This window comes from Thermobia domestica, chromosome 5 (genome assembly GCF_964235325.1).
Source record: "Thermobia domestica chromosome 5, izTheDome1.hap1.1, whole genome shotgun sequence".
Taxonomy (NCBI): domain Eukaryota; kingdom Metazoa; phylum Arthropoda; class Insecta; order Zygentoma; family Lepismatidae; genus Thermobia; species Thermobia domestica.
This window is the reverse complement of record NC_137458.1, coordinates 93,336,028-93,342,027: the sequence shown is the minus strand read 5'-3', so window position 1 is coordinate 93,342,027 and position 6,000 is coordinate 93,336,028.

Below are 6,000 nucleotides of genomic sequence, written 5' to 3'. Positions count from 1 at the left end.
TATTCGTCTCCAGCCACACTAAGAAAACACCTCTTTTGTTTTCTTCACAGCTGTACTATTCAACTTTCTAGAAAGTGTATTGTTCATGTAGTGCTCTGAACCTCATCAATATTTCATATACATTTCACATTACTCTAAACTCAGCTACTTAAATTTTAGAAAAATGTTTCTCTGTTTGAAAGAAAAATCAAATATTCTACCCACGCGTCATACACTTTATTTCTATAATCAGTAGAAAGTTTCATAACATAAAGTTTGTAGAAAAGTATGTTTTAAAAAATCAAATATCAGCATACCCATCAGAATTGAACTTCACAAATTACTATTAAATTTTCTTTGGTTTGAAGAGTCTCATTAAAAATAGGCTATTTACTTCGATTTTTTTCTAAACAACTTTACTTCATCCGCATATATTAGTATTATTAGTCGACAAAAATAAGAAAAAACAGTTGAAAATAAAATCATATCGAGGTTGCAACACTTCAATAACATTTAAATCATAATATATGTTCTTTCTTATTTTCTGATAATCTATTTCTATGCATTTCCCATCCTTTCTTCTGTGAATGTCCGGTCTGCATGGTGATGACCGATCAGAGAATTTTACGCCCTTCTTAGCTACCTTATTCTTCAACACTGTCTTCCCAAACTACCATGTTACAACTTACACTGACATTTCTTCCAGAATTTTTTTTCTCGAGATATATTACATCTAATCTAACATACTTAACCTTTCTTAACCTACCTAACCTACCTTAACTAAATTAACTTTCATTTTGTGATAGCACAATATCTTTCCAGTTACCGTATACGGACGTTTAGTTATCGGATTATTCATCGGATTACTATTAACGTTTCTAATTTGAAATTTAAAAAAATATTCCATAAATACTATAGAATTAAGATGGGTATCAAAATACAGATCGAGATTCGAACTACTGATGAAAATCTGGTATTACCGGTACTATGGAAAATCTACCCATATTGTCTACTTGAGCCCGAAAGATTTTAAACAGAAGTGGTTGTTTCTTACATGTGAGCAAAGAAAAGAGAGTTAAATTACATCACGAACAGTACTCTCGAGGTTAAAAAAAATCTTCCAATTATAAACTCTAAAAATTCTTTAAACTTTTGGGTAAATCTATGTACAGGTTTGTACATACATTTGTTATTCTTATGACAATCGCTGCTGACGCTATGACAATTACCCAACCCCCCATTGAATGCACTATGATATCACGTTGCGTATGTCTATATGACCGATTCCGAGGGAAACTACGGAGCTTTTTGCAACATTATTATGTTAAATTCTTTTAAAACGAACACAATTTTCCACTGTCAAAACATCACAATTTTGAAGGTTTGAACCAAACCGAACTTTCCCAAGTTAGCTATCAAATAAAATTTCTATCCTGTCAGAATGTAAACGCTACCACACATTCTTGGCCAGTCTTCTCCAAAATATTTTAAATTAGATACCTCTTTTTTACCCAGTGGTTGTTAGGAACATATATAATTATTTTACACCAGCTCTCGAGGATTGAGAGCTTCCGTCGGTATAGTCAAAAAGCGAATTTTCTATGTCCTGGACTACACAGCCATACACTGCTGAAACCGGGAAGATGGCTGACCCCAACCACTCTCGCCCTGACGTGAAAGATTTGCTCTCGCTGCAGATAATCCAATGTCCATTGAGCACCACATCTTTCTCACTTCACTATTTCACTGCTTCAAATTTTCTACTTTCTCAGGTTTTATATAGACGATGATAACTTTTCGTCCAACTCTTAACCCTGCTTCTGGAGAAGACAAAGATAATAGGTAGAAGGTCCCTAATTGGATATTTTCGATGACGTAACTATAGGACGCTAGTTTCCAATACTAGTCATCAAAAGAACCGCACAATCTCAAACGCAGCTGTGATTGCTGAATGATCCAATGAAATATAATTCTGACTGAAACAAAGAAATATGTCAAGAAGACATTATGGTTGACTTTCCTGAACTAAAATTCTCGAAGAAAAAACGAAATACAATTTTTTATTTTCTTTTGAAGATTCCTTACTTCAAGATATCATTGGAAATAAACTAAAACCCCACTAAAACTACCAAATATAATATTGTTTTTCTAAAATAATGCAATATTTTCAATTAGAATAGCGAAATTCTGAAATGATAATATTACATATATATTTTGTGGAATATAAATGAACATAATTGTTTTTGGGCAAAATTTATTCAAATTTTGCGACTCACTTCTATAATTCTACGATAAATCGAGAGACATATTTTTGAAATCTCTACTTGTCGAAATCTTGCGAATATATATACGAGGGCTATCCAGAAAGTAGATTACGTTTTCGTCTGTGTCCGCTAGGGGCGGGGCTAGCGCGGCCATCTTGGGGTGAGAGGGTTGCGCAGCTCAGTCGGCATCTAGCCGTGCTAGTGAGAGGTTCGTGCTGTGCTCCGTTAACCTTTTGTCACTCGCGCTGTTGGAAAAAAGCAAACAGGTGAATAAAAACTAATGATTTTTATGAACGGTCGCATTAGAGAAGCCACCCTCACTGCTATTCCTCAAGTGGTTCCTCCCCCTCTTCCTACCAAAAGCTCGGTGACGTGCTCTAATTGTAGTAGCTTCCAGGACAGGTTGAGAAAATAGTTTCGTCTGTGTTTGCTTTTTTCAAACGCGCGAGTAGTTCCGTGATTACAGTAGCAACCGTATATTTTTATGGAGTTTGAAATTTTCCAACGCGCGATCATTAATGTGATAATTACTGTTTATGAGTGAAGTTTTGTTTTTCTAAGCGAAGTCTGGCTTCTTGAGTACAAGGAGATACAGAAGTGGCTTCAGTCCCGTATCCACGGGGGGAGGGGGCCGCCCCCCCTAAACCTTGGCTGGCCCCCATAAAATTTCACGGTAGGCTTGCAAATTAACTATAATATGGTGATGAAGTATAAATGATTGGGTCGGCCCCCCTAACTTCTACCGCCCCCCCCCCTAAATTTTTGGGCTGGCTACGGGCCTGAGTGGCTTGACAATATTAATGCAAACGATATGGATGTGAGTTACAGTTACAATGAAAATAGTGAAAATTTTTTCATTGGGAAAGACAGAAAAACAAAATGGAAGAAGTGACTGGCAGCACCGGCAAAGACAAATTGTAAAAACATTGTGAAAAAGATGCTAGGACCGAAACTTAGTCAAGGCTCTCTCGTTCAGCAACAGTAGAACCATTATTGGCTCAACGCGTGGATGTGTCGATGGTTTGAGTTTTAGTTCGCATTTTTGCCATGGATCAAGACGTTTTGACAGCACTATAGCAACAACACGAAATGTTCTAAGTAATTTACTCAACAATTGCATGCATTACTTCAAATAAATGTTACTAAATATATTATTGTACCTCAAAATGTCAATGTTGGAAAAAAGCAAACGCGCGAGTAGTTATGTTACTAAATTTGGCGCGAGTGACAAAAGGTTAAGATACTGTGACGGTTTGAAATGTCTGCGTTAATTGAAAATCCCGCGAGCTGCGAGGTGCGTGCAGTAATAAGGTTTCTGACAGCAAAAAACTGTAAACCGATAGAAATCTATCGGCAGCTGTGTGAAGTGTATGGGGACAACATTATCACTGAAGGTGGAGTGCGACAGTGGGTCATAAGATTTAAAAATGGCCGAACCAATGTTCACGACGAAGATCGAAGTGGGAGACCCAGCAAAGTGACTGCCGAACTTGTCGAAAAAGTCGATGTTAAAGTCCGTGAAAATCGAAAGTTCACAATAACGGAACTTTCTTTGAGTTTTCCACAAATTTCGCGAAGTTTGTTGCACGAAATCATCAGCGAAAAGCTTGATTACCACAAGTTTTGTGCAAGATGGATTCCAAAAATCTTGACAGAGGACCACAAAAATCAGCGAATGGCTGCAGCGTTGCACTTTTTGGACGCCTACAATAAGGATGGTGACTCTTTACTCGATCGCATCGTTACTGGTGACGAAACATGGGTGAAACACGTGAACTGTGAAACGAAATTGCAATCAATGCAGTGGGGGCACACAGGTTCTCCCCAAAAACCCAAGAAATGCATGCAAACAATGTCGGCAAGGGAGATGATGGCGACTGTTTTTTGGGACAGAAAAGGTGTGATTTTGGTGGACTTCCTGGAAAGAGGCACTACAATAAACGCTCAAAGGTATTGCCAAACTCTGCAAAACCTCAGAAGAGCAATTCAAAACAAGCGCAGAGGAATGTTGAGCTCTAAGATCTTGTTGATTCACGACAACGCCCGGCCCCACACGGCAAATGTCACGCGTGAAGTTCTTGAATCTTTTCAGTGGGAGTTGTTTCCTCATCCGCCGTACAGTCCCGACCTGGCACCGAACGACTTCCACCTATTCCCAGCAATGAAGAAGTGGCTGGCTATGCAGCGTTTTGATGACGACGAACAGCTGCAAGAAGAGGTAACGAAGTGGTTGAAGTCGCAGGCGGCCGAATTTTTCGACGAAGGAATTTCCAAGCTCGTACATCGCTACGATAAATGCCTTAATTTGAATGGTGACTATGTCGAAAAGTAGTATTTGTGTGTGGCTTTCATCTGTATATAATAAAATTTGTTTCCTATACTTTGTTGATTTTTTATTCCAAAACGTAATCTACTTTCTGGATAGCCCTCGTAGGATGTTCCAAATTCTCGGACCATGTTACATTATACTAAAGTATAAGGTAACTCCCCGGTCAATGTGACCTCCATGGTTTGCTTAATCGAAAAACGGTGAGTCTGACGTTCAATGAACCAGGATATTTTAAGCTAGGCGGAAAGGAACGAGTAAAAGCAAGAAGGAAAGTAGTCGTATTTATTAACAATTTCAAAAGTAACAATTAACAAATACATGCTTATTCAAACTATCTTGCAATGTTCAACATTAATAAAAAGTTCAGTTCCGTTGCATTTATAAGTGTTCATATTACTGTTCTTGATAAATGCAATCTTAATAAAGTTATTGAATTTAGCGAATTAACTTAAGAGTTTATACAATTATCACATGGTCACTTCATATCTAGTACACCCCCATGCCGTAAACGCCTGTGGGCCACTGATTGGCTGCCTGCGACACGTCGCTAAGAAGTGGTGGCCCGGAAGCGACGCTCGCGTGCGACCCAGTGTCCGTTTTTCCAATTTTACTGGTGGGTGGCCCACCAGCGACAGAAATCGGTGGTCCCGTCGCGACAATTGCCAGCGGCCCGCTTATATTTTTGTTATGTTACAGTTGGATGGCCCACCAGCGACGCGCCGTTAGAAATTGGTGGGTCAGTGGCGACGCTCGCGGGCGGCCCGGTTTCCGTTTTTCCAATTTTACTGTTGGGTGGCCCACCAGTGACCGAAATCCGCGGTCCCGCCGCCACGAAACGCCTGTGTTCCACCAATTAGCCGATGCTTTTTCTGCCAACATGGAACACCGTATTTTGTAGCTCAAACATTACCTGATGTGATTGAATTATAGTAACCATAGCTAAGAATAAAAAGAAGTAATTGCTTGTTCTTGAAGTAATGGGTATTCAAATGCACTTTCTCTCATTTTTATTCATAGAGGTTTCACAGCTTTGGCTCAAAATCTGCAGGAATATCATCTGCTTCATTCTGTTTCTGCAGATTTTGAGTCAAAATCTCTATGAATAAAAATGGGAGAAAGTCCATTTGAATAACCATTTATAAGCATAAAACAATTGCATTAAGAACAAGCAATTTTATTTTTATTCTTACTATAGCTATTGTTAAAAAAATTAAATCACGTCAGGCATTTTGGGACTACAAAGTACAGTATTCTGTGTTGGCAGAAGCTTCTTGCTAATTGGTGGAAAATTAAGGAGGCGGACAATATGGCGAGTGGGACGAGGACGTAGACAACAAAGTGACGAAGGAGTTTTGAAAATTATTAACGATAACAAAGAATTTCACATAATTTGAAGCAAAATATAATTCAATAATTATTTATAATATT